This window comes from Vombatus ursinus, unplaced genomic scaffold (genome assembly GCF_900497805.2).
Source record: "Vombatus ursinus unplaced genomic scaffold, bare-nosed wombat genome assembly UNPS02000577.1, whole genome shotgun sequence".
NCBI lineage: Eukaryota > Metazoa > Chordata > Mammalia > Diprotodontia > Vombatidae > Vombatus > Vombatus ursinus.
In genome coordinates, this window is record NW_020940355.1 from 12,133,815 (window position 1) to 12,161,116 (window position 27,302).

The following is a 27,302-nucleotide window of genomic DNA, read 5'->3' on the forward strand; positions in this document are numbered from 1 at the left end:
ACTCCAATATCTTGGCCAAGAAAACCACAAATTGGGTCATGAAGAGTTTGGTATGACTGAAAAACAACTGAACATGAGATAAATTACTGGGGCCAGTCAACTGTCAAGATAGAGGAACACAGATATGATTGGTACCCTAGGCAATTCCAATTGGTGTATATTCTTCTAGGCCAGTAGCGTCTCCGGTATCCCAGCCTCTGCTAATGCAGGTCCTAGAAGAAGGAGTATCACGTCTTCATCCTGACCTATGAGGGGGACTAATCCATGAGCTCATAGTTTTTACAAAAAAATGAAGAAGGGCCATATTATCAATGGGAATTAAAAGTCACTGATGAATAAGAAAGTACTGAGGCATTTTTTTTTTCAACTACATCAGGGTACAAAGAAATACATAAATACAGGTGTATATGTATGTAATCTATAAATACATAATAAATATGATATGTAGCATATAAATATATGCACAAATTATGGTATATGAATGTAATAGAATATTATTTTGTAGTTAAAAAAAGTGGAGGGAAAGGCCACTTGGCTGGTGGAGAGAAAGCTGAGCCAGGTAAACTCCTCTCTAACACACTTTGGCAGTTTGACCCAGGGCACAGTGAGTGCCTTCATTCTCAGTGCTCTAAGACTTGAAGTTGAAGAGAAGGTGCTGATCTGACTGATATGGGAAGTTCCTCTCTGGAAGCCCTCTAAATTGATGAAAACATAGTTGGAGAAAAAAATATAAATGATGAAGGAATTTTTTAACAATCAGTTCTCATGAGCCTTTTCAGCTAGCTGATACACTTCTAGTTTTTTTTTTTGTTTTTTTTGTTTTGCTAGCCAATGGAGTTAAGTGACTTGCCCAAGTCACACAGCTATATAAAGAAGACTTATATGCTATTAAGTGGATATGATATGAAGACTAACACCAAACAGAAGTATGCAGAATGATAAAAAACAATAAACACCACTACAACACAACTGCAAAGAGCAAAAAATATGGAACCACTGGAAAAGGACTGGGCTTGCCTGTGAGGAAATGATGAGGATCCACCTTCTTTCCTTCTCTTGTTTAGTGGCGTGCCATACTGCCCACGTCAAACTACCTACCTGTACTGTCCACCTTAATCCACATGGGGATTAGAATATAGGCTTCTTGAAGGCAGGGCCTGGTTGGGCTTTCCCGAGTTTGTTTGTTTTTCCATTTCTTTGTATCTCCAATGTATAGCTCAGTGCAAGCGCTTAAGAAATGCTATATAAAGTTGAGTTTCTTTTCCCAGTGTTAAATTATTATTTTTTTAAAATAATGGCTCCCTGGGTAGGAGAGATACTGGGAGGAGAAGGTGAAGTATAAACAAATGAAACTAATAAAAACTTCTTTGAAGATAAAACAGACAAGCAGGCCAAGAAATCCTGCGGTCAGCACAGCCTCACTCTCAGGCCCCCTTCGCAGGGTCTCTCATTCTCCCCTTGCCGGGAGGGGCCGCTCTCCGGCCCCCGGCTGCGCGGCTCAGCACGCGCTGACCACGCTCCACCCGGTCAAGGTCGGGGGAGCGTGAGCACGTGCAGCCCCTGGGCCCTCTCCGATTGGAGCAGGGGATAAAAGGGGCGGGTTTGACCCCGCAACAGCCAAACAACAGACAACAGAAGAGACGCCCCTTCCCGAGCCTACCCTGGGGATGGTGGGGCGGCGCTCGCTGCCTTTGAGCACCTTCTTCCTCCCCAGTGCGTGGGCAAAGCCCGCCCCCGGGGCTCCCCGGCCCGTCCGCTCCTCCCAGCCCCCCAGGTGACCCTCGGCCACCCCCGGGGCCAGCCGCTGCAGGCTGGAGCCTAGCTCGCACTCTCCCTTTCGTACTTGGGCTGAGGGCGGGAGCCGGGCGGGGACGTGAGGGTAAGGGAGGAGGGAGCGCTCACAGAGGCAAAAGCCCGGCGGCGTTAAGGCAGGAGGAGGGGCGGGGGATCCAGGCAGGCAACACCCGGGCGAGTACCCACCTGCAGGGGAAGCTGACAGCGGGGCAGGAGGAAGTACCAGGTGCTAGGCCACCCCCCGACGCCCAGCAGCTGCTCCAGCGTCCGCCCCGAGGAGGGAAGGAGGGAGGGAGGGAGGGGGCGGAGACTGCGCTATCAATCACGCCCCGGGAGCTCTAGTGCCAACCAGCTGGGGCCCAATTGCACAGTGCGGGTGGGGGAGGGGAGAGAACACAGCCCCAGGAGGCAATCCGAGCACAAAACACCAAAATGTGGTGTGGGCATGGAAGCGTGATTTTTGGTCCACCCTGACTATTCCATTCCCCTGCCTAGGCAGGGAATTTCACGCTCTCCATTGGTTCGTAGAAAAACTTGTGCAGTACACCTAGTGTTCACTGCAGAAGCTGAGCTGCAGGTCTCTGTAATGCTGCTGACCAGTAATGAATAGTATACTACGCAAGAGTCAGGTCAAATCAACAAACATGTAAGTGTTGAGCCTGCGCCAGGTACTGCTGTAAGCGCTGGGGATGCAAAAAAAGGTAAAAGACAATCCTCGTCCTCAAGGAATCTAGTGGAAAGACAGCGTACAAACAAACGGCTAGATATATCCGGGAGCAATTGGAAGTAATCTCTGAGGGAAGGCATTTAGATTAAGGAGGACCTGGTTTAACAGCTCTACTGACCCTTATCCAACTGCTCACCACCATGCTTGTTCCTTCTGGTTTCCAGATTTTCGCATGTGAATAATACATAGTACTACCCCACCCCAGTCCGCCAATACCACCTCACTCTTATTTGTACTTTTTTGCTTTTAAAGGAGTCATACTCTAGTCATTACTACCATCCCACCAAATCTTAATGACACTATTTAAGTCTAAATATACCTCTTTATGTTAAGCATTCTAGGTTACCTTGTTTTATTACTTATACTTTGTGCATTTGTTTATTGACATCTGAAACCCTCGGTTTTGTTGACATCGTGGATTCCTTCCTTGAATATTGTCTCTCACTTTCTCTCCCTAGGAAAGAGAACATTCTCTTTATTCATGAGTAGCTGTTAACTTGGCATTGACAGAAACATAAAAGTAGTGGAATACTTAACAAAAGTATAAATATAAAATACGCAGATTAACAAAAGATACAAACTGACTTTAAATGACCCAACTTTAGAAAAAGAGATTGAATAAGCCATAAATGAACACTCAATGGAAAAAACTTAAGGACCAGATGAATTCACAAGTGAATCTGATGAAACAATCAAAAAACCCAATTCATTCCACTAACACATAAAATGCAGCGTAAGAAAAGAAGACACTCTTCCAGTATCTCAATTTCCAATCTTCCAAATCTATGATACAAATATGATCTTGATACCTAAACCAAGGAGAGACAAAGTAGAGCAAGAAAACTATGGACTGTATCCTATTTTAAATAAAAATGTTAAATAAAATACTAGTAAGTGGGCTACAGCAACATATTAGAGGGATGATACACTATTACCAGATTGGGTTTATACTAATGGAGGACCAGCTCAACATATGGATGATTACAAATATGATAAAGCATTTTAATAATATAAATGAAACATGATTACATCAATAAATGCTTAAAAGCCTTTTGGACAAAATCCAATGGTCATTTCTATTAAAAATTCTAGAAATCATAGGAATAAATGAACCTTTCCTTAATATAGTAATTATATTAGTAATTAATATAGTAAATAGTATTTTTTTATAACCAAGAGCAAACATCATTGTGTAATGGAGAGAAGTTAGAGGCCTTTTACAATAAGAATAGGGGTTAAGTAAAGATACCCATCATCACTACAAATATTGAACATAGCACTAGAAATGCTAGCTATATCAATAAGACAAGAAAAAGAAATTGAGGGAATTAAGCATAGGCAAAGAGAAAAAATTTTTACTTCTTGTAGATGACATAATACTATATTAGAGAACTTTAGAGAGTCAACTAAAAAATTGAAATAATGTCAACAAAATTTCAGGATATAAGACAAATCCACATAAATCATTAGCAGTTATATATGTATATATATATATATATACTTGTGCATATGTATATATGTATATACTGGAGAAGGAAATGACTACTCCAGTATCTCTGCCAAGGAAACCTCAAATGGGATCATGAAGAGTTGTACAGAACTGAAAAATGAGGTATCATATATGTATATATAATGTATGTATTTATAAAACCAACAAAACCCAGCAAAAAAGAGTTAGAGAAATTCCATTCAAAATAACTATAGAAGCTATAAAACACTTGGGCATATATCTTCTAAGATTCACCAAGCAACCATATGAATCTAACCATAAAACATTCTTTGCAGAAATAAAGACCTAAATCATTAGGGAAACATTAATTGCTCATGAGTAGATAGAGACAGTACAATAAAAATGGTAATATTACTTAAATTAATTTCTTTATTCAAAGCTGTGCCAAACTCTCCAAAGAATATTTTATGGAGCTAGAAAAAATAATGAAATTCATGTGGAGAAATAAGAGGTCAAGAATCTTAAGAATAATAATAAAAAAAAAGTGGGAATGAAGGGAGTCTATCAGCACCAGATCTCAAGCTATATTACAAAGTAGTAATCATTAAAATGATCTGGTATTGACTAAAAAAAAGAAGTGAAGCAGTTGAAGAGATAAGGTGCACGATATTTGGAAGCAAACATATTAACATAGTGTTTGATAAATCCAAAGACACTGGTTGGTGGGGGAAATACTCAATATTTACAAAAACTTCTGGGAAAACTGGACAGGAGCCTGGCAGAAAATGTTTAGTCCAATACTTCACAAAGTATACCATGATAATCTCCAAATGGATATGTAGCTTAAATATAGAAGTCACATCATTAACATTAGAAGAGTGAGGAAGAAATTACATTTCAGACTTATAGTTAAGGGAAGAGTTCATTACTAAACAAGTTTATAGAGAGGATCACACAAGATAAAATGAACAATTTTGACTATATAAAAAGGGAAAATTTTTCCACAAATCTAATGTGATAAAAATTAGAAGGGAAGTATATAACTGGGGGTGGGGGGAAGCTTTGCAACAAGTTTCTCTCATAAACATACATAAAGAACTGGTTCGAATTTATTTGACTAAGAACTATTCCCCAGTAGACAAATAGTTAAAGGATATGAATAGGTAGTTTTCAAAGGAAGAAATCCAAGTTACCAACAATCACATGAAAAAATCTTATAAAGTCTAAATCACTAAAAACTAGAGAAATGCAAATTAAAGCAACTTTAAGGTTCAACCTTAAACCTATCAGATTGGCAAAAATGACAAAAGAAGAAAATGAAAAATCTTGGAGTAATTATAGGGAAACAGGTACCCTAGTGCACTGTTGGGGAAGCTAAGAATTGGTATAGCCATTCTGGAAAGCAATTTGGAATTATGCCCCAAAAGTTACCAAACTATGCATGTCCTCTGACCCAGCTGTATCATAACTAGACCTATACCCCAAAGAAATGAAAGAAGAAAAGGATTTATATGAACAAAAATAGTTATAGTAGCTCTTTTCATGGTAACTTCAAATTGGAAACTAAAGGAAGAAGGGTGTCTTCTTACTGGAGAATGTCTAAACAAATTGTAGTATATGAATATAATGTAATAATATTTTGCCATAGGAAGTGATGAAATGGATAATTTCTGAAGAAACTGGAGAGAGCTTTATGATTAATGCAGTAAAATGATCAGAACTAGGACAACAATTTTTGTGATGATAACAAAACAATTTTGAAAGACTTTGAAAGTTCTCTGATCAACCCAATGATAAACCACAAGTCCAAAAGAATGAAGATAAAACATGCTACTTGCCTCCTGACAGAGAGGTGAAGAACTTCATAACAAAGAGACATGTTTTCATACGTGGCTAATGTGGGAATTTGTTTTGCTAGACAAGGTAGCTATGTTTTGAGGGATTTGTTTTCTGAGGTTTTTTAATATTTGCTCAATGGAGAAGAGGTGTAGAGAAAGGGACAGATTAATTTTTAAAATAATTACTATTTGAAAAATGGAAAAGAAAATTAAATTCATAAAAAACCCCACAAATATAGTGAACTCTGCATGTCACTACAAAATTCCCCTTGCCTTCCATTCCATCTTGCCAAAAGCAAATATTCTATTGACATTCTTGGTAAACTTTGTGGCAAACTCTTGTGGTTATTGCCAAGGCACGCCACCTGATTACCCTGCTGGTGGCTCAGTTATTTGAGGGCTCTTAATGAAATTTGTTTATAGCAGGTGTCCAAGGCTCTTCTTGACAGACTTCTAGCTTGCTCAAATGTTGCAATTAGCAGTTGCCTTTCAAAAGAAAAGAGAAGCTGTTCTCAGTTTTGGTCTGAGACAGAGTGAGAATCTCTAAAAGAATCCAATTACAAGTCATTTCACACTTCTTATTTTCTTCTATCTTCCTCCTTGAGAAGAATTTTAGAAAGCTCCTCCTATGTTACCATCTTTCTGTGTGCATAGAAGCAACCTAATGAAGACATATTGAGTGAGTGATCAACTTTGGAGGGGGAGGACATGAGATCAAAGCCAAAGGAAGATTGGTTTAACCATATGAAGAATAAATTGGAAGGACTTATTTCTGACTTTTGCAAATATATGAAGGTAAATAGACTTTTCTGAGTTAGTCTAATCACTATATATAATGTTATTTCTAAGGAACATATTCTGAGTTCCAAACAATGACTTATAAATGAACTTTTGTTTTAGTCACCAAAAAAGGTCACTAATTGTACATGGGATGCTAGAGCTTCAAGGGACTTTGGGTCATCTACTCCAATTTCCTCATTTGATAGGTCATAAACCAATTAATGGTAAAAAAAAAAAAAGCACCAGAAGAATTTGCCTTCTGTCTCTCAATCCAGATTCCTTTCTGTAGACCCACCCTTCCTGACTTCCTCTTTGTCAAAGTATGTATCTCAAATTTAGACCTTGAAGAAACCTAAGGGGCAGCTAGGTGGTGGAGTGGATAGAGCAACAGCCCTCAGGAGTACCCTGAGTTCAAATGAGGCGTGAGACACATAACACTCACTAGCTATGTGACTCTGGGCAAGTCACTTAACCCCAATTGCCTCACTAAAAACAAAACAAAACAAAACAAAAAACCTTAAAAGGCCAGTCCAACCCCCATTACTTTATATGTGAAGGAATTGAGACCCAGGCAGGTTAAATAATTTTCTGAAGGTCATGCAGGTAGTAAGCCAGTCAAAGGTGGGATTGAATTCAGATGCACTGATTCCAGAGTAAAGATTATTTCTATTTCTCTTATTGCTGTAGCCAGCGTTTCTAGAACTGTATAGAATAGTATAATATGTAATTGAAAATAATAATAGGGAGAAGAGGTATCCTTGTTGTACCCATTTGTGCTGGTAAAGCTTCTAATGTTTCTCCATTGGAAATAATGCCGGCTCTTGATGTTAGATACATGGTTTTGCTCATTTTGAAGAGAGGCTTATTCATATCTATGATTTTTAACTTTTATTAGTGTTGTATGTTAACAAAAAGGTTAAAAAAAGTCCATTTATAAGTCATTGTTTGGAGCTCAGAATATGTTCTTTTTTTGGAATCTATTGAAATAATCATGTGTTTTTGTTAATTTTGTTTATGTGATTAATTATGCTAATTCTTAATATTGAATTAGCCTTAAATTCCTATTATGAATCCCACTTAGTCATAGTAAATTGTTTCTGGATATATTATTGGAATTTCCTTACAAGAAATGTATTTAAAATCTTCATATCAATATTAATTAGTTAAATTTGTCTATAATTCGTAGTATCTTAGAACTGGAGCACATCTCAGAGTCTATGTTGTATAAATGAGGGAAATAAGGCCTAGTGAGGTTAAGTGAATTGTCCAGGGTCACATAAACAGTAAGTAGCAGACCCAGAAATTTGAACTAAAGTCCTCTGATTCCAAATCCAACACTCTTTTCACTGTACCATGGTACCTCTCACAGTTATCTTACTCTTTCCTTTTTTTTTTTTTTCCTTATTGGTTTGATTATCAGGACCTCGCTGGTTTCATGAAAGCAGCTTGGTGCCGTCTATCTCTACATTTGAGAATAATTTTTGTAGCGTAGGCATTAATTTCTCTTTAAATGTCTGACAGAACTCACTTCTAAATCCATATGGCCCACAAAGTTTTTCTTTAATATGTAATTTATGGTTTGCTTGATTTATTTTTCTGAGATTGGGTCATTTAAGATATTTCTATTTCTTGCTTTATTCGTTTGAATATTTTATATCTTTGTAATCATTCACTTCTTTGAAGTCTCAGTTTTGCTGGCAAAAATTTTGTATAATTTTTTTCTTATATTTCTGTTTATTTCATCTCTGTTGTCAGTTCTCCTTTTGCACACTGCTGTTTTCTGTGGGCTCCTCAACAGAAGTCTGAAACTCTTTTCCCTCAATGTGTCTGCATAGTTTGTTCTCAGCTTCCAATGCAGACACTTCTGCCATTCTCTCCTGTCCCTGGGACACTGCTAGGACACCACTGAGAATTTCAAATCCTCTGAACCTCCAAAATTTACAAGGTTATGCTGAGATCAAACATCGGGGAGGAAACAGAGGTGCTCCCCTTCACCCCATCCTGAAATGATTTTTCCTCGTAAGGACTTGGTTAAAACTGCTTCTACCACTCAGTGGCCATCCACTAGAATCACCCAAATTTGACCTAGTTTACATACGCCTCATAGAGTGTGACTAGGTCTCCTCAACGGATCAAAATATACCTCCTGTTTTGCCTTTGAAATGCCTTTGAATAATTGATTGATTCGAGAGGGTTGTCCTTACCCACTTAAGGCAGGTAATTTAACTGGGTTATAGTGAGTGATGACTTGATCCAGGCAGTGCCCACCCTTACATATGTATATACATGCACTCTGCAAAATTATTTAAGCTAGTGAATGTACACTCTTTCATTGGCTCCACCCCACCCAGCTGTATTGGAAGGTAAGAGAAACCTTTTCCTCTTTATTTGTGAATTTCCTCTCTCTTTGTTCTGAACTACACACTTACAAATCAACAAACTCATGGTTAAATGGTCAAGTAGAATTTCTTCTTTTTATTAGCAGCTATAAATACTATCATGTTTATTTCACCATCACCTTACATCCTCTTAGTCAAAAACTGGCAAAGGGAACTGAGGAAACCTGACATATCTTGATACAGAAATGCATTTTTGCAAAACATCAGTCTCCCAATACACCATTTGGTAAATGGTGGTCTAACCAGTTTTCTTTGGATTGTCTACATATTCTGATATGTGGATGTTATTTTACAACAAAATGATGAGACAAGGGAAGCATGTTTGCCTTTGTCTTTAGTTCTAAGGTGGTCTCAAATGATATTTTCTTTCACTTTGCCTTGCCATTATAATAAGTCATTATTATTTCATGCAGGACTTATACAGTGCTCCATGCCTCTAAAGTGCACTGAAATTGTTAATACAGGTTATTCCTCACCACTACGTTATTCAGGTCAACATTAATATCATCCTTTTAGAAATGCAAAGTTGGAGATACAAAGGTTAAGTGAGCTGCAAAAAGTCAGGAAGTGAGCCAGTGAGGAAATTGGGATTTGCACAATTCAGTGAATGAATAAAATCTAAAATATATCTTCCATTTAAAAAAAAAAAGGTGCACTTAATTCAGGCCACTTTAAAAGTCAGAGGGAAAAAAAAAGATTAATTAAGTAGTATGTTCTCTCCATATCCTGAGCTGATTTATATTGACTATTGACTCAAGGGAATGCTGAAAAGGAAGGGTCAATAATGCTGCTGAGTTACTGGTTTGTAAATTAATCTTGAACACTCTTTCAGTTGCAGAACATGACTGTCCTTTCTTCCTACTTTTCCCTATATCACATTTACATTCTGTAAAGTAACCTTTCTAGACTTCGGATTTTTAGAAAAAATAGTTTGGACTAGAGATCACTATTATGGAATAAATTAGCTCCAAAAATTGCTGTTGTGCCTGAACATTGTTTTTAAAAAGAGAGAGAAGGAAGCTAATAAATTCTGAATTCTTTTATTTAAAACCATAGTAAGAGGAGACAATATGGAAAGAGCACTAGAATCAGTCAAGTCAACAAGCATTTATTAAGTGCCGACTATGAGCCAGATACTGTGCCAAGCCCTGGAAATACAAAGAAAGGTAAAAGACAGTCCTGACCTCCAGGAGCTCACAATCTAATGGGGGAGACAATGTGAAAACAAATATATACGAACAAGATTAATGTGATGTAAATTGGAGATAATCAAGAGATGGAAAACACCAGCATTAAAGGGCATAAGGAATTTGGAGAATCACAATTTGTCATTAAGATGCCACCAGTGAGCAACCTTCCCCAGTGCCCACGTCAAGGAACATATTCACAGTTCTTCGACTTAATATTTATTAAGCATCTACTATGTGCCAGGCACTGTGCTAAGCACTAGGGATACAAATAAGAAAAAGAGACAGTCCCTGCCCTCAAAGAGCTTATAAATAATATAATGGGGGAAGACAACGTACAAAAGGAAGCTGAAAGGAGGAAAGGGAGGAGGTCACAGGGGAGGCTGGGTATGGGGCACAGTGTTGTGTGGAGTCAATAGCAATCAGACCTGCTGAAAGAAAGTGGAGAGGTATCTGAAAGTTCTGGAAGTTCTGGGCCCTCTGCCAGAAATGTCATCAGCACTAAGATCTTTTTAGATATGTCTTGATTAGGCCCAATAATAGACCGTAGACACTACCTGGGGAAACATAGATATGCTACATGAGCTTTTTGTATGCCTTCCCACAATATTAAAGAAGATAGGGGAAAAACTCCAGCCACTACAGCAGGGCTCCAAGTTCCTCAGAGCTTTGTGTGTTGTTCACCTCCTCATTTTCTCATAGACCACACTATGATTCTTGCTGAAGATGGACTGCTCTAAGCAGCATACAACAGCATTAAAAGCAGTGCAAAACTTTAAATATCTCTCTTTTATTGCTGTTGGTAGGCAAATTTTCCATTGGTCAAAATGAAGGACTAAAGCTATAAAGTTTTTGTTGTCAATGCATATAATGTCAGTTATATGTGCGTATATATGTATATATATTTATATGTATATATGTGTGGGTGTGTATATACATATATCTGACATTATAGGCATATATATACACCCACTAAAGGGTTATGGTTAGCAGTATCTTTTTCTAAAAAGTATTATATAATTCTGACTTTTAATAAAACTTAATTAAAATAGTATTTCAAACTATACAGTCATCAATTACCAGAAACTCACGAAATTTATTTCACATCTCCAGCACCTTCTATAGTTTGTTCTCCTCCTTCCTGCTGTCAGACTTTTCCTTTTTCTCTTTGGATAACTCCTCTCCTTTCTTTTCAGGTGCCTTTTTGGGTCTGGGTTCTGACTTTTGAAGGGGTAGGTTTAGCAGATAGTTATGCCAATCTTCTCCGTGGGTCATTATTGACTTTGGTCTTATTTTCTGGAACATTTCCTTTAGTATTTCCTTTAACATGATAGTAGCAGCAAGGTTGAGTGGGTGGGTGGGTAGGTAGAGAATAATGACTCCTCTTAACTTTTGTTCTGGTTCAAATTCAAATGCATGCCAACCTAGAGAGGGTATTGGGAATTTCTAACCCTAAATCAGATAGGGGAAAAGATAGCGTTCTTATTTTGAAAAAAAAAAAAGATTAAAAAAAAAAGACAGAGGCATCTAGGTGGTTCGGTATGTAGAGCTCCAGCCTTGGAGTCAGGAGGACCTGAGTTCAAATCCAACCTCAGACACTTGACACTTAGGCAGGTTACTTAACCCAATTGCCTCACCAGGAAGCAAAAAAAAAAAAAAAAAAAAAACCAACAAAAAAGAAAAACCAACCTTAGCCAAGAGTCTGGCTTTATTGGCTAAGTGTGAAGGCTCATGGTCACCAGTTAAGACTAAAGAGCTGTCATTCTGCCCTAATAAGCCAGAGACTTTCTGTTATCACACCCTAGCAGATTAAAGTTGAAATATCCAGTAGATGCATTAAAGCATCTAAGTTGGTAGGCAAAAACATTGCCTAGCAGAGGCCACCAAAGACATGTGACATTCAGGTACAAACACAGCAGGGACCAGGCCCAAAGGAGCACTAGGATAATGCCCCCGGAAGACATGGATAGCCCTGAAGTATGAGAGGCATGAGTGGCATATATAGACAATATGAAAACAACTATTTACAAACAAGATACACATACAAATACGTGTGTGTGTATGCTGGTTATATAGGTTTCCTATGTGAGTGCCTCTCCACATATTTGCTTCCATGTATGATTACTATGTATGCCCAGTCTTCCCAATTATGGTGTACACATTTGTGGGAAAGTGTGTGGCAAGTTTATGGGGGAGAATGTTGCATTACCGTTTTTCTTAGTATGCTATTTTATTAAATGCCTTTGCTTTGAACTTTTTCCCCAGGCTGACTAGTAAAAGTAAACACATTAATGGGGGCTCAGGAACTATAATTTTGAGTGGATGTGTACCTACAGAGTACATTGAATCTGAGATGGATTATCTGGGGACCCCACACGTCACCCAGGGTTGTGTCCTAAGTGTTACATTATAAGTATATGGGATCAATGACATTGATCTTGAGTGTTGGTTCCAACTACAAGCCATCACCATTATATCCATTGTTAGCAACTGGATTTGGAATCAGAGAACTTGGATTTGAGTCCTGATTGTGTCATTTATTAGGTTTGTGATCTTAGTCAAGTCAATTAACCTCTCTGAGCCTCAGTTTCCTCATCTGTAAAATGGAGATAATAATAATAGCTAACATTTATATAAACACTATATGTACAAAGCACTGCGCTAAATGCTTTACAAATATTATCTCATTTGATCCTCACAACAACCATAAGAGGTAGGTGCTATTATTATCTCCATTTTACAGCTAAGGAAACTGAGGCAAACAGAAGCTAAGTAATTTGCTCAGAGTTGTACAACTAGGATATTTCTGAAGACAGATTTGAACGCAAATCTTCCTGACTCCAGGCCTACATCTTTATCTACCATCTCATGGTGGTGCTCGTGACTCCCTACCTTAGAGGATGGTTGGGAGTTTCAAATGAGACAATTTAGAGCATTAATATTATTAATCATTGATAAATTACATATGTCAATTATTATGTACAATAATTAATTACATGTAAATCATGATATATTAATCTAACAAAAATATTTTGTAAACAGTACATCTATATGTGAGTTATTAGTAAATCTGATTCCCATTTTTCCCTTTTCCTTTTCATTTTTGCTAGAGTATCTCACAAGTATAGCACTTCCCATAGAAGTCTGAAGGAAAAGTTAAAAACACTGTGATCAGTCCCAGGGCATTTCCCTTTAAAAAGAATGCAAGATACATTTGGGCTTTAGCTTAGAAATAAAATTTCCCTTCCTCTTTTGTCTACTTTTCAAATAATCAAAGTACGAACTATGTGCAGAGAATTCAAACTCAGTTCCCTTTGAATTCCAGCAAACTCCACAATTAGGCAGTCGTGATTTAATTAGCAGAGTTCAATGAAGTGAATCATTTAATGGTCTCAATAGAAAGAACTCTATCAAAATCGACTTCTTTTTTCACTCTTGCCTCCCGTCCTCTCACCAGGCTAATTTTCTGGGTCATTCAGTGTCAGTTGTTTATGACTGATGCTGTGCAAAGCAATTTTCTATAGAGAGGGCATCTCGGTGGTTATGTGACCCAGAACAGGAAGAGATGAAGCTTGTTCTATGCAGAAGAAGCAAATAGATCAGCAAAACAAAAGGTGTTGATGAGTCTCTCACTTCCAACTTGTTGGGAAACAATTGAAATGATTTCTTTCAAACTCATCATGGGGGTCTCTCTACCTCCACAAGAGAATGGCTCCTTTTCTGAATTGAAAGCCAATCAAATGCCTATTTCATGTAGTAGATGGGAGTTAGAAAAAGACCTGTACTGACAATAGTTGGCTTTTAACTCTGGATTTGCCACTTCCTATCTTGACTGAGTCATGCCCCACTTTGGGCCTCACTTTCTTAGTCAGTAAAACAAGGGGGTTAGCGTAGAGAAACTCTAAAGTCTCATTAAGGTTTTTAATTTTGTGATATTAATACTGCTGTATTGTACCCACAATCCTTTGAGTTGTTTCTTCTTTTTTCCACATTCTCAAAAATAGCTATTCCAAAACTCCTTTCTTTTCCCTTTCCTATTCCTGCTCTGCATTTCCTTCTATAATGGCAGAGTGGGCAAGGAGGACCCAGTCCTTAGAGCATGTACAATATTTCCTTCTGGTTTCCATCCAATATATGGAACTTTGGGAAGCCAGTTTCTGGCCATGATGGAGGAGCTAGTGCTGTGCTATGGCAAGGAATTTTTTCTTTGGCTTCAGAGTAGAAAGGGTTAGTAACAGGGTTGGAACTGAGTTCTTATGCAAAAGGACATATAACTATGTATGTGTTTGTATACAAAAGGGAGAATACTCCATCCCTCAGCTCTTTTTGTACTTTCCTCCTCCCTGCAGGCTTTTTAGTGAGGAGAAAGACATCTTCCATGTGGGAGAGAGGCACCAGGCCCCATCTCCTACCCAACTCCCATGTGTCCATAAACAACTATGGTGCCTCTACTTCTTGTGTTTCTTCTTTTCTGATCTTAGGTGAATGAGTGTCTGGAGACAAAAGGGACTGGGTTATGTATGATCTTGTGAGTTTCAAAATGAGCAAGCAACAGCAGGGCCCAATGCTCTCTCCTCTTCCTGTTGGCTGAGGGTCCCTGCCCACCTGGAGGCCCACAGCATCTTGCCCTCTTCTATTCCCGGTGTCTGGAAAGGGCCAGAGCTGAGATATTCACCTTGGCTGGCGAGAGCTCTTTGAATAAAACCTGGCTTGGACTCCATAGCAAATTAAAAAGGTTCCTTTTTTACCACATGTTTAGAGGACCAAAACCAGTATAGAATGTCTGCACATGCTCCAAATTGATGATCAGGGCCTTTCTATTACACATCATTATACCTCTCTGGAAGCAGGCTCCCTAGTCTCTTCTACATTGACTCCTCCATTATATTCTTTCCCTTTTTTGAAAAAAATTGCCGCCCTTAGCAAATTGGCAGGAGTATGTTTTGAACATATTTTCCATATCTCCAATCCAGAATGGTCCTCTGGGGTCCCAAGTGTAAGTGTTGTCTTTTCACTTGCTTCCCCAGTGCTATTCTTGCCAGAGGAAAAGTTCTTAAAAACAGTTAATGTGGTATGATCTAATAAAAGTCCAACATGTACAGGTGAAAAAAAAAAAACGAAACTGTACTCAAATGCAGTTATAAGGATTCAACAAAAAGCATTTCATAAAGTTTGCCAAGCAGTATTGCTTGCTTTGTGCTCAGCAATGGTCTTCCCCAACTCAAAGGCAATAAGGAAAAGAAAAAGACAAAGAAAATCCATTTTTTTTTAAATCTTGGGAGGAAACCTCATCCCTTCAGAGCTTCCCAAACCACAACAAGCTCGTCCAGAAGGGATTTAGGACCTGGAGTGGACTGGTAGTCACTCCACCTTAAGTGGGAAACCATGTCAATTTGGCTTGGTACTTGAAAACTCTCTGAGTCCTAGAGGGCCCAGGCACACTTCCACCAAGTCCCACCCCTCTCTGCTTTGGATCCCACTCACCATGCAGGTTAAATCATTGATTAACTTGAAAAGGAACAGAAAATTAGGCTTCCCACCTCAGAAGGAAAGCTAAATCCCTACAATAATCCCAGAGTATATGGGAGTCTCCTCATAGGGATTAGAGGCCTGGGATTGTCTGGGGTTTATCTTCTGTACTCCCAGGTGAGAAAACAAACTGTCCTGGGTGAAAAACTCATCTATGGTTCCAGTGCACAAGGGTTTCAATTTGGGGTCTAGACAAAATTTTCTAGGTGTCCATTTCTAGATAGTGCGCACCAATTTTTTTCTAGAGGTCCCTATACTGTTGACTATCAATTTAGAGATCCAGGGAAATTTCCTCTAAACTCTATATCAAAGGGCACAGAAATTCCCACTAGTGGATTCCAGTACAAGGGTACACCTATGGGAATTCCAAGCTTGTCCAATAACAGGGCAAAAAGGCTCAATTTGACACTAAAGAAAGGGTCAAGCTCCCAAGAGAAGGGAGTAAGCACTTAGCGTCTGTTACGTAGGGTTTCTAGGACAGCAGGCAAATGTTACCCTATGAACTTACAACGTATAGAGATCTTACGAAAAGGCAAACTCTCAGGGTCATTTAATGGTAAAAAAAGAAAATAGGAAGATTTACTTATTTAAGCAGTAACATTTTAGTGATGAAGCCTATACTTGTCATTGCCCTCAATATTGTTACCTGTACCAGTATTTTGTAATATAGGAAGTAATAGTCATTAAATATTCAATGAATAAACAGATGTGGGACAGCTAGGTGGTGCAGTAAGTAGAGCACTGGCCCTGGAGTCAGGAGGACCGGAGTTCAAATTTGACCTCAGACACTTGATACTACCTGTGTGACCCTAGGCAAGTCTCTTAACCCCAATTGCCTAGCCCAAAGAACAAAACAAAACAAAACAAAACAAAACAAAAGTTGTTTAAACAGATGTAAACTTTTGCAAAAATCAATTCAAAAGGTACTGACTTATAAGGAAAACACATACTGCCCCCCCAATCAAAAAAAAATGGGTGTATGAATACAGCCTAAAACAGAACATTTTGGCTTTTGTCTCATGTCTTTGCTAGTGGCGCCATGGGTCACCAGCAGCTCTACTGGAGCCACCCTCGAAAATTTAGCCAGGGGTCTCGGTTGTGCCACGTCTGTTCAAACTGGCATGGCCTGATCCGCAAATACGGCCTGAACATGTGCCACCAATGCTTCTGGCAGTGCAAAGGACATTGGCTTCATCAAGTTAGACTAAGTTATATTTATGGATCTCGCCTCAGTGATTATACTGACCATCAGTGACTACCATTTTACCGGACCCTGGACACCCTAAAGATTGCTCGTGTTGTACATGCTGTGCCAATTTGCATATATAATTAAAGGTCATCCTCAGATATTAAAAAAAACCAGAACATTTTGCCAGTTTCATTCCAGTGATTCTCAAAAACTAAGGTGATAAATAATGAAAGTGCTGGAGTATAATCTCTCTTGGGGATCTCCACAAATGCAGAAGGGCCCAATGTTATCTCAGAAGAGTTACCACATATAGCAAGATTCTGGACTCTTTGTCCCAGGGTAAGGCTGGCTAGATCAACGCTCAGAATTCTAGAGGTACTTCTGATGAGTCAGGATGTGTCTTTTACTACCGACACCATCTACAACACCTATTCTGATGTGCTGTCTTCGCTGTTTTTTGTTTGTTCTTCTTCAGTCAGGTCTGACTCTGTCTGCCCCTATGCACTTTTTGTCCATGGAGTTTCCTTGGCAAAGATGCTGTCGTGGTTTGCCATTTTCTTCTTTTGTATGTCCCCATTTTACAGATGAAGAACTGAAGTTAAATGACTTGCCCAGGGTCACACAACGAGTGAATGTCTGAGGCCAGATTTGAACTCAGATCTTCCTGACCCCAGGCCTGGTATCCTGTCCACTGTACTACCTAGCTGCCTTTTCTCTTCACTGTTATCTGCCAGTAATTATTTAACCCAGGTCTATTTAACCAATTGATATAACTTACTCTGAAGCTATAGCAAGAAGAGAAGTTAGAAACATTTCTTCCCCAAGATCTGGGGACATGCTTTCTCCTATATCACCTTGGTGTTGGGGAGAACAGGATCAAACTCAAAGTGTTTTCTACATAGCATCCTCCCCTACTGGATTTACTTCCAAATGTAGCGTAGATAGTGGATAAGTTCTCATCTGAGCTACTATGGCCTATGTGCTTCAGGTTGCTCTAAAGGGTCATTCTGTAGTGCCTGAGCCTGACTGCAAAACCTAGTGTGGAGGCCAGCTCCAGAACTTCTGGTGACTCACCGCTGCTACCCTTCATGGCTCATAAAGTCATAGCAATCTCCAATCAGGAAAGAATAGATGCAATAAAGGCAGAAGAAATATCAGGGCCATGCTTTCTTGGCTTCATCCTGGCTCCAAGTTATTGTTGTTTGTCCTTCATTCTGGAAGAGGACCATGACATCAAGAAGGTGATGCCATGACTTGCCAGTGAATTGGATTTAAGTGAGGAAGGGCTGTGCAAAGTCACCAGCCTCACTTTCTCCTCTGGAGCCATCTAGGTCCAATGGCAAGATATAGATCAGGATGACTGGAGATGACCCCCTGGCTCCAAGTGAGAGAATGCTGAAAAGGCCTCCCCCACCCAGAAGCCCACAGACTCATCCACCTTGCTTGAAAGCCAGCCAGACAGGAAAGAACCAGAGCTGAGAAAACTAAATATTTCCTTTAAAAAAAGGTTAATTCGGGCAGCTAGATGGTGCAGTGGATAGAGCACCGGCCCTGAAGTCAGGAGGACCTGAGTTCAAATCCTGCCTCAGACCAAACACTTGACACATACTAGCTGTGTGACCTTGGGCAAGTCACTTAACCCTAATTGAGTCACCAAAAAAAAATAAAATAAAAAAAGTTTAATTCATATCAACTGGTTAACTTACATTAGGGAGATATCAACTGGTTAATTGATATTGGGGGGAGCACAATTTCAATTCAATTCATTAAACATTTATTAAATAACTGCTACATGCCAGGTGCGATGCTAAGTACTGAGGGTACAAACAAAAAAAAAGACAGTCCCTTACCTCGAAGAGCTTACAATCTCATGGGGGAAGACAATACGCAAAAGGAAGCTTAAAAATGGGGAGGAGACCCAGTTGGGGTACCTAGCATGGGAGCAGGGGCATGATTTTAGTGGAAACCAAACCAAGTAGAGTTGTTGATGGAAAATGGAGAGTTACCTGGAAAATTCTGAGCCGTCTAATGAAGGAAGGCTTTGCGAGTTTAGGGCTCTACCCTCTAGCTCTCCACTCAGAGAGGAGAGGCAGCTAAGGCAGCTGAGGAGGTGATGAGTATCAAAAGCTGAGTCAGTCTGCTGAGTGAGATTTCAAGTGATCGACTTATCCTGGAAGGAGGCATGATGTTGTCAGGAGTCCAAACCAATGGAAAATGGAAAGTTACCTGGAAAATTCTGAACACTTTATAAAGGCTTTGGGAGGATGAGATTTCAGTGATTAACTTATCCTAAGGAAGGCTTGATGATGGGGAGTCCAAACCAAGCAGAATAAATAAAATGAATCAGCTGTAGAATAAGGTGGATTGGTCAATCAGTAAGTTGATAATTTTTAAGGTACATTTTGTGTGCATTATGTTATGTATTCATGCCAGAATCATTGGGTAAAGCTTGGGAGCAACCTCTCCCCTTTCCTCATTCTACTTCCCCAACCCTGATGCAGAAAAATTAAACATTTTATAAAGAGTCTATATAAAATGTGATGGATGTGAATAGAAAATAGAATCTTCATGAGTCTGAGAATCTTTTTCTCATAGGGGTTCCCCTGAGCTATTATGGATTATTATCTTAATTATCTATGATAATTGGTCTGCATCTGTGATTTCATTGTTGTAGAAAACTCCTTTCACTAATGCAGATGAGAAACAATTCTGCCTTACAGTTTTAGAGAGTTACTTGTAGCTTGGGTGTATTAAGACATTGGACAGAAACCCAGTCAGACACAGTCAACAGGCATTCATTATGCACTTTCTATGAGCCAAGAACTGTGCTAAGTACTGGGTATACAAAGAAAGGCAAAAATGTGGTGACTGCCCTCAAGAAGTTGGCATTCTAATAGAGACCACAACATTAAAAAAATTATACATGCAGATATATTCAGTTTAAATGGGAGAAAATCTCAGAGAGAAGGCATTATTAGTGGGGGTACCAAGAAAGGCCTCTGGGAGAAGATAGGATTTGCACTGAGCCTTGAAGGATGCTAGGAAATCCAGGTAAGGGAGAGAAGACAGAGCATTCTAAGCATGGGATATATCCACTGAAAAGTCATAGGGTCTACTCGGTCTGTATCCCAAGAAAAGAACATATTTGTACAAAAATATTTATAGCAGCTCTTTTTTGTGGTGGCTAAAAATTGGGAATTGAGGGATGCCCATCAGTTGGGGAACGGGTGAACAAATTGTGGTATATGATTGTAATGGAATCTTATTGTACTATGAGAAAGGATGATTTCGGAAAAAAACTGGAAGGACTTACATGAACAAATTGAGGTGAGCAGAACCAAGAGCAGAGCATTGTACATAGTAAGAGCAATATTGTATGATGAAGATCTGTGAATGACTTAGCTATTCTCAGCAATACAATGATCCAAGACAATCCCAAAGGATTCATGATGAAAAATGCTATTTGCTTCCAGAGAAAGAACTGATATTGTTTGAATACAGACCAAAGCATACTATTTTTCGCTCTTTATTATTTGTTTGAGTTTTCTTGCACAAAATAGCTAATATGGAAATATTTTACATGATTACATATGTACAACTTGTACCAGATTGCTTACCATGGTGGGGGGGAGTATGGAGGGAGAGAGGGATATAATTTAGAACTCAAAACTTAAAAAAATACCAATGAATGTTAAAAATTGCTTTTATATGTAATTGGGGCAAAATAAATAAAACATTATTTAAAACTTAAAAATATAAAAAATAAAGAAAAAAACAACACAAAAAAAGAAAGGTCATAGGATCAGTAGATGAAGGAATATCAAGGAAGCAGGTGTTGCTGGATTGAGTTTGTGGAGTAAAGTGTAAGAAGGTGGAAAGATAGGAAGGAGCCAGTTGTGAAGGGCTTTAAAAGTCAAACAGAGGCATATTTACATATATACAAAATATATATGTATGTGTATGTGTATATGTATATGTATATATGCATGTATGTTTATATATGTATATACACATATGCATCTATATGTATACATACATACATACATACACATATATTTATATCAGTATATTTATGTGCATATGTATGTAGGTAATAGAGAGTCACCAGAGTTCAATCAATCAATCAAACATGTATTAAGGGCCTACTATGTTCCTGGTACTGTGTTAAGTGCTGAGTTGATAGAATAGGGGAGTAACATGTTCAGAACTGTGCTTTAAGAGGGCCATTTGGAGGGGCAGCTGGATGGCTCAGTGGATAGAGCACCAGCCCTGGAGTCAAGAGGACCTGAGTTCAAATCTTGCCTCAGATACATGACACTTACCAGCTGTGTGACCCTGGGCAAGTCATTTAACCCCATTGCCTAGCCAAAAAAAAAAAAGAAGAAGTCCACTTTGGCAGCTTGTGGATGGTGGGCTAGAGTGGGGAGACTAACCAACAAGCTATTGCAATAGTCTAGATATCAGGTGATGAGGGTCAGCCCTTGGGTGCCAGCTGTAAATAGAGAAAAGAGACTGATGCAGAGATGTTGTGAGAATAGAAAAGCTAAGACTTGACAACAGAATGAACATGTGGGATGAGTGTGGGTAAGCAGTTGAGAGTGATATTGAGGTTGCAAGCCTTATTGGAAGGATAGTGATGCCCTCAACTGTAACTGTTGTTGTTAGTCCTTCATTTTTGAAGAGGATTAATGACGTCGCAGGACGATGCCTTGACTTGAGTGTGAATTGGATTTAAGTGAGGCAGAGTAGCTTGAAATCGTCAGCCTCACTCTGTCTTCCAGAGTGTGAGGGAAACTGAGGAAGATCTTCCCCAGCCCCTCATGAAACTGCCTCATGACCTGACATAAAAAATGTATACGCTGGAGTTAACATGCATGGCCAAGGTTATCATGGAGACGAAACATTAAGTAACCAACAAACTGTGTTACCTGGGAAAGCGATTCTGATCTCAAGGAACATTCCTCTTGAGAAAGGTGTGTAACTGTCCAAGGACCTGATCACTCCTTGGAGACTTACACAACAAACAGGTATTTGGGGCTCTATCAAGCTCCCACCTTTGTTAGAATGTGTGCGTATCCAGGACCTGAGTGCTCACCAAGGATATGTACGCAAAATAAAATATTAAGATTGTTTTCCCCTGGTTTACATAGATCTAAAAGGATCATCTGAAAAGGGATTCTTTGGAGTACTTTGATGTCAGAGATAGGGACGCCGATTCTCTGTGGTTGTCAATCAAGGGCAGAACGCTTGCGTGGTGCTTGTTGTTTAAGAGCAGGACACTGCTCTTTTGGCCTCCTGATCAGACCTCTTGATCGTCTCCAGTCTCCCTGGACTTGTAGGTGTTTGAGCTTGCCTGATCAGTGAGTGTGTATCTTTTCTTTTCTTATTCCTCCTTTTCTTAATTTTGATTATTACTTATTGCATTGAATGTTATTCTTATCTTTATATGCTTGTGTTGCTTTAATCATTATTAATCATTGTAAAATAAATGCATTTGTTAAGTTTATACTGACTACATGTCATTGTATCTTGAGATCCGAACCTAAAGTGAGAAAAACTGCGTGGTTCATAATCCTTTCGATTACACAGTCATCCAAGTCCAGTGGTAAGACAGAAGTCAAGACCACTGGCAATGACCCAGGATGCATTGAATGACCTTGGCATCTTTGTTGTTTGACCAAGCTCTAAGCACTCCATAGTACCTGCTTCAGCTGCCTTTATGCTGTTGGAACAAATTATTCTCATTTGCCTGTTCTGCCAGAGAAAGTCTTCATGTGCTTGGGGTAGACACCCCCCTAACCACTGACAGGTTTGTGGCCTGTTGGTTACCCTCAACCTGGTTTAGCCCATCTGCCAAGATGGTTTACCAGGATGTGGTCACTGGGCATGCTACAACTTCTTGGAGCCACAGGTCAGAGTCAAGTGCCAGGAGACACCAAAGATGGGAGAGCAGCCCTGAAACCAGAGGTGCTAGTTTTCTTGAATACCCCATACATGACTGTAATAGGAAAGTTCAGAAGAGGAGAGTCTTTGAAGAAAATATAGTGTGTTCAGTTTTGAACATGTTGATTATGATATGTTTCCAGAACATCCAGTTCAAGATGTCCAATAGGCAGTTAGTCACATGAATCTAGAGGTCAGGAGAGAGGTTAGATATGGATAAATAGATTTGAGAATCATCTGCATAGAGATGAAAATTGAACATATAGAAACCCATGAGATTATCAAGTGAAATAGTATAGAGTAAAAATTCTTTACCTTTTTTATGTGTTATGGATTCCTTTGCTAGTTTGGTGAAGACTGTAGGACCCTTCTCAGAACAGTGTTTTTAAATGCATAAAATAAAATATATAGGATTACAAAGGAAGCCAATTATTTAAAAAAAATGTTCACACACCCCAGATTAAGAATTCTTGGTACAGAGGGAGAACAAAACAGTTTAAAGGACCCTTATGGGACATTCATGGTTAATGGACATGATCAGGATGAAGATCCAGCAAGGAGACTGATAAGATATGATTAGACAGGTATGAGGAGAACTAGGATAGAGCAGTGCCATGAAAACCTAGAGAAAAGAGAGTATCGAGGAAAAGAGGGTAATTGACAGTGTCAAAAGCTATAGAGAGGTCAAGAAGGATTAGGATTGAGAAAAAAACATTAAATCTGGCAGTCCAGATGTGACATGGAATGCTCTGGCTCCCTCAGGAACTCAAGTACTCTAAGGCATCTTTTTTCTACTTTTGGCTCAAGCTCCCCACTGGCTATGTCACCCTCCCCCCATTTTAGGGGTCCCAGTTCCATTTTTACCACTTAACATCAGGTAGCTTTTAAAAGGAATATTTACTTCAGAGATTTAGACAGACCAAAGTACATTTTCTCCACCTTCTTGAAAACATAATCCCTTCTATACCACCTCAGTCTCTAGGGGTAGAGGAAGGGAGAAAGCTGGAGATTAAGCTTACAATTTATCTCAGTTCTTATGCAACATTGGTGTCTCCAAAGCTAGTATCACTTCCCGTTTCTACTGGTTTGGAGTCCTAGACCTTTGCTCCTTTAGCATCAGTGCTAGGCAGGCTGTAACACCCATCCTGGAATCCTACGTTACTGAATCCCTGTGGCTCCTACTCCTGGTCCAGATTGGAGACTTCATTCCTTGCATCTAAAATGGAAAAGAATAAATGAAAAGGCCAAGGACTCAAGCAGATTTTTTTGGGGTCATAGGGTTTTGGTGGGAGTAGGGTGCCCTTCCCCTAACAGCATGGTTCTCTTACTGGAAGCCATTAATGAAGAAGTCACCTTGCTCTTTCAGTTGCAGCTGTTGCTTGCCCTTTGGAATACCCATGCATGCTTTGGCCCTCAGGATTCTCCCAGAATCAGTTCCGATTGTCCTCCACATGAACGCATCATCTTAGCAAACTGATGGATTCCAAACATGCACCATTCCCATTACAAAAAGATCATGGTGCCTTTGGAAAGAGCAGTTTCATTTGAATGATGAGGGCAGAAACCAGATTGTAGAATGTTTGGAAGAGATTGAGAAGAGAAGAAGAGAAGGCAATGGTTGTTGATGTCTTTCCCAAGGAGTTTAGTCACCAAAGAGAAGATAGATGTAATATTATAGTTAGTGAGGATAGTTATCAAGTGAGGTTGTTTTTTGTTGTTGGTTTTTTTTTTAAGGTTGAGGGAAGGTATGGTTGTATTTTTAAGCAGCAAGGAAGCAGATAGTAGCAGATAGGGAGATATTCAAGATTAGTGAGAGAGTGAGTATGATTGAAAGAGAAATCTGCTGAGGAAGATGGGGTAAAATGGGATCAAGGGGACTTACAGAGGGGTGTGCCTTGGTAAGGAGAAGGTCTGTGAGGGAGTAGATAGTAGGGGAAGACATTTGAATGAGTGAGATGAAGGAGAGGGGAAAAGACGGAACTCTCGGCAAATGCACTTAATTTTTTTTTTAGTGAAATGTGAAGGTACGTCCTTGATAGGGTTGGGGGAGGGGATGTCATGGCAAGAAAAGGAGGAATGAAAAGTTTTGGAATAGATGCTGTGGTGAGTGGGATAAAGACTGTATTACAGACGTATGAAAGGATAGCTTTGCTTTAGTGAAAACCCAGTTTAGATTATGCAACATCAATCTGTAATATTCCCAGACCATGTTGGTTTTGTGATTTTCTCATAAAGCAATATATAAGTAAGAGTGAAGGCAGTAGATGGTGAGAATAAGCCAAGATTGGAGTTTGGCAAGGTCTTGCCGACTTGAAGCCTAGCTCTCTATTCATTATGCCATGTTGTCTTCTATCTATGATAATTAATAAGGCTTGTGATAATCATTGTTAGGTCTGGGAATAGAAATTCTTGGTTTTTTGATCATGTGTTGGACTCCTCAGTGTTTTCTTTAGAGACCAAGGATTAAAACTTGTCTTATGCACATAAAGAGATGGTGACATAAAATATAAGCAACCATAATTAAGGTGTTTGATAAGGTGAATAAGTACATTTTTATTCAAAGGCAACCTATATTAAATACTTAATTAGTCCAAAACATTTTTGTACTAGAAGAAAATCAGTATTTGTTTCAACAGCATAACTAAGAGTTTTGATTGTCTACATATTAGTTATCCTTAGTTAATTTTTTAAAAAGAAAAATTTTTTTTTCTTTATTTCATGTTTAAACTTTTTTTTATAATTGGGGCCTTGATTATCTATCCATAATTAGTATAATCCCTCTGGAAAAGTTCTGATTTCTTCTTGTTTTAACATTTTAATTGTGATTTTCAGTACTTACAGAGTATACTTTTGAAGTAGCTGTTGAACCCCATGATAACCATGTATTCATGCCACTTCTCATCTGTATAGTTTTCATGATAATTAAAGTTATAATGATTTTTGGTAAGAAAAATTCATGATGAATTCAAAACTTATTATTTTAGGTTTGAAATGTGAAAGAAGATAGGTCAAGTCAGTTCACCTTTATGTGAAGGTGATAAAGTATGCTGAAGATAATAAAAAGGTTTTTTCATTTTTTTTAAAAGCTCTATTAGGCATAAGCATAAGATCAAGGAAGGGCTAGGACTGTTGCGTGGGTTGGATGGGATGATGGTAAAGGACTATGGTGAGAAAATGAATAATAAAGCTCTTATTTTGTATTTCAGTCTTTCTCCCCTTATTTTTCCCTATTGTTTACTTTTTGATACCCTCCCCTTTGATAGCAGTTTTTCTTTGGGCTGGATCTCAAAGCTGCCTCAGCCTCCTCCCCCACTGGACAATTCATGGTTTACCAACTTTGGTCTGTGCCCCAAGTGACTTCTATGGGGACAAACTGGCCCCATCTAGATGCTAGACTCTCTCTTTCAGGCTAAGTAGAGTGTTACATGTGTCCTGCACCAATGCCCTCTGTTCTTCAGTTCTTTGGTGAACTCTGTTGTGACAGAAAGTTCTGTGAGCTGCTGTCTTTGCCTGAGAAAATGTCTGTTGTTTGGGTCTCTTGAGGCACAAGAGGAGGCTGCAGGGTGAAGAGTTGAGTTCTGTTGCAAATACATGTATAAGCTTGTGCAGCATGGTGAACTGTGGGAAAAGGAATACCGAGTGAATACATTCAGGGTTAGGGATTATTGTATTAGTTCATTTTTTTTTAACCTCATTTGGATTCTTCGCTACAGAGATAGCTGAAATTGCCCTATTTCTTATTTATCTTCTTTATCTTGGAGAGATTTGAGAAGTCATAAAGATTGGAGAAAATGTTTAATCTTCCATCTTATTGATCATGTGACTCAGCATGTTGGTGAAATTAGAAAGATTGTGAAAAACAGGAGCAGTAGAGCAGGACTAGGAAAGAACAAATGTGCTGATTTTCAAAAAATTAAATTAAGTGGTACCTGAATAACTATCCACCAGGGAGTTAGGTTTTTATTCCTGACAAAATTCTAAAACACATTAAGGGCATAGTTTATGAGCACTTAGGAAGGGAAATCGCAATCACTAAAAACCAGCACAGTTTCATCAAAATCAGGTCATGCCAAACTAACAACTTTTCCTTTTGGAGACTGCTAGTTGGTTCAGTGGATAGAACACTGGGCCTGGAGTCAGAAAGGCCTGAGTTAAAATCCAGCCTCAGATACTTACTATCTGTGTGACCCTGAGCATGTCACTTAACTTCTGTTTGCCTTAATCCACTGGAGAAGGAAATGGCAAACAACTCCAGTGTCTTTGCCAAGAAAACCCCCCAGACAGTATGGTCCACAGAATCATGAAGAGCTACATATGACTGAATGACAACAACAACAGTCAGACTCATAGTTCAGGGGAATGTCATAGACATCACATGCTCAGCTTTCAACAAAGGATTAGCTTATAGTTAACATGAAATGATGTGGTAGATGATAAAATAGGTAAATTTGGAACTGGTTGGATGA

At 39.0% G+C, this 27,302-nt stretch overlaps 1 pseudogene; it reads left to right on the forward strand.

Moving 5' to 3' along the window:
• Nucleotides 1-6,574: 6,574 nt before the first annotated feature.
• Nucleotides 6,575-17,013, forward strand: LOC114044907 (annotated as a pseudogene).
• Nucleotides 17,014-27,302: the final 10,289 nt, after the last annotated feature.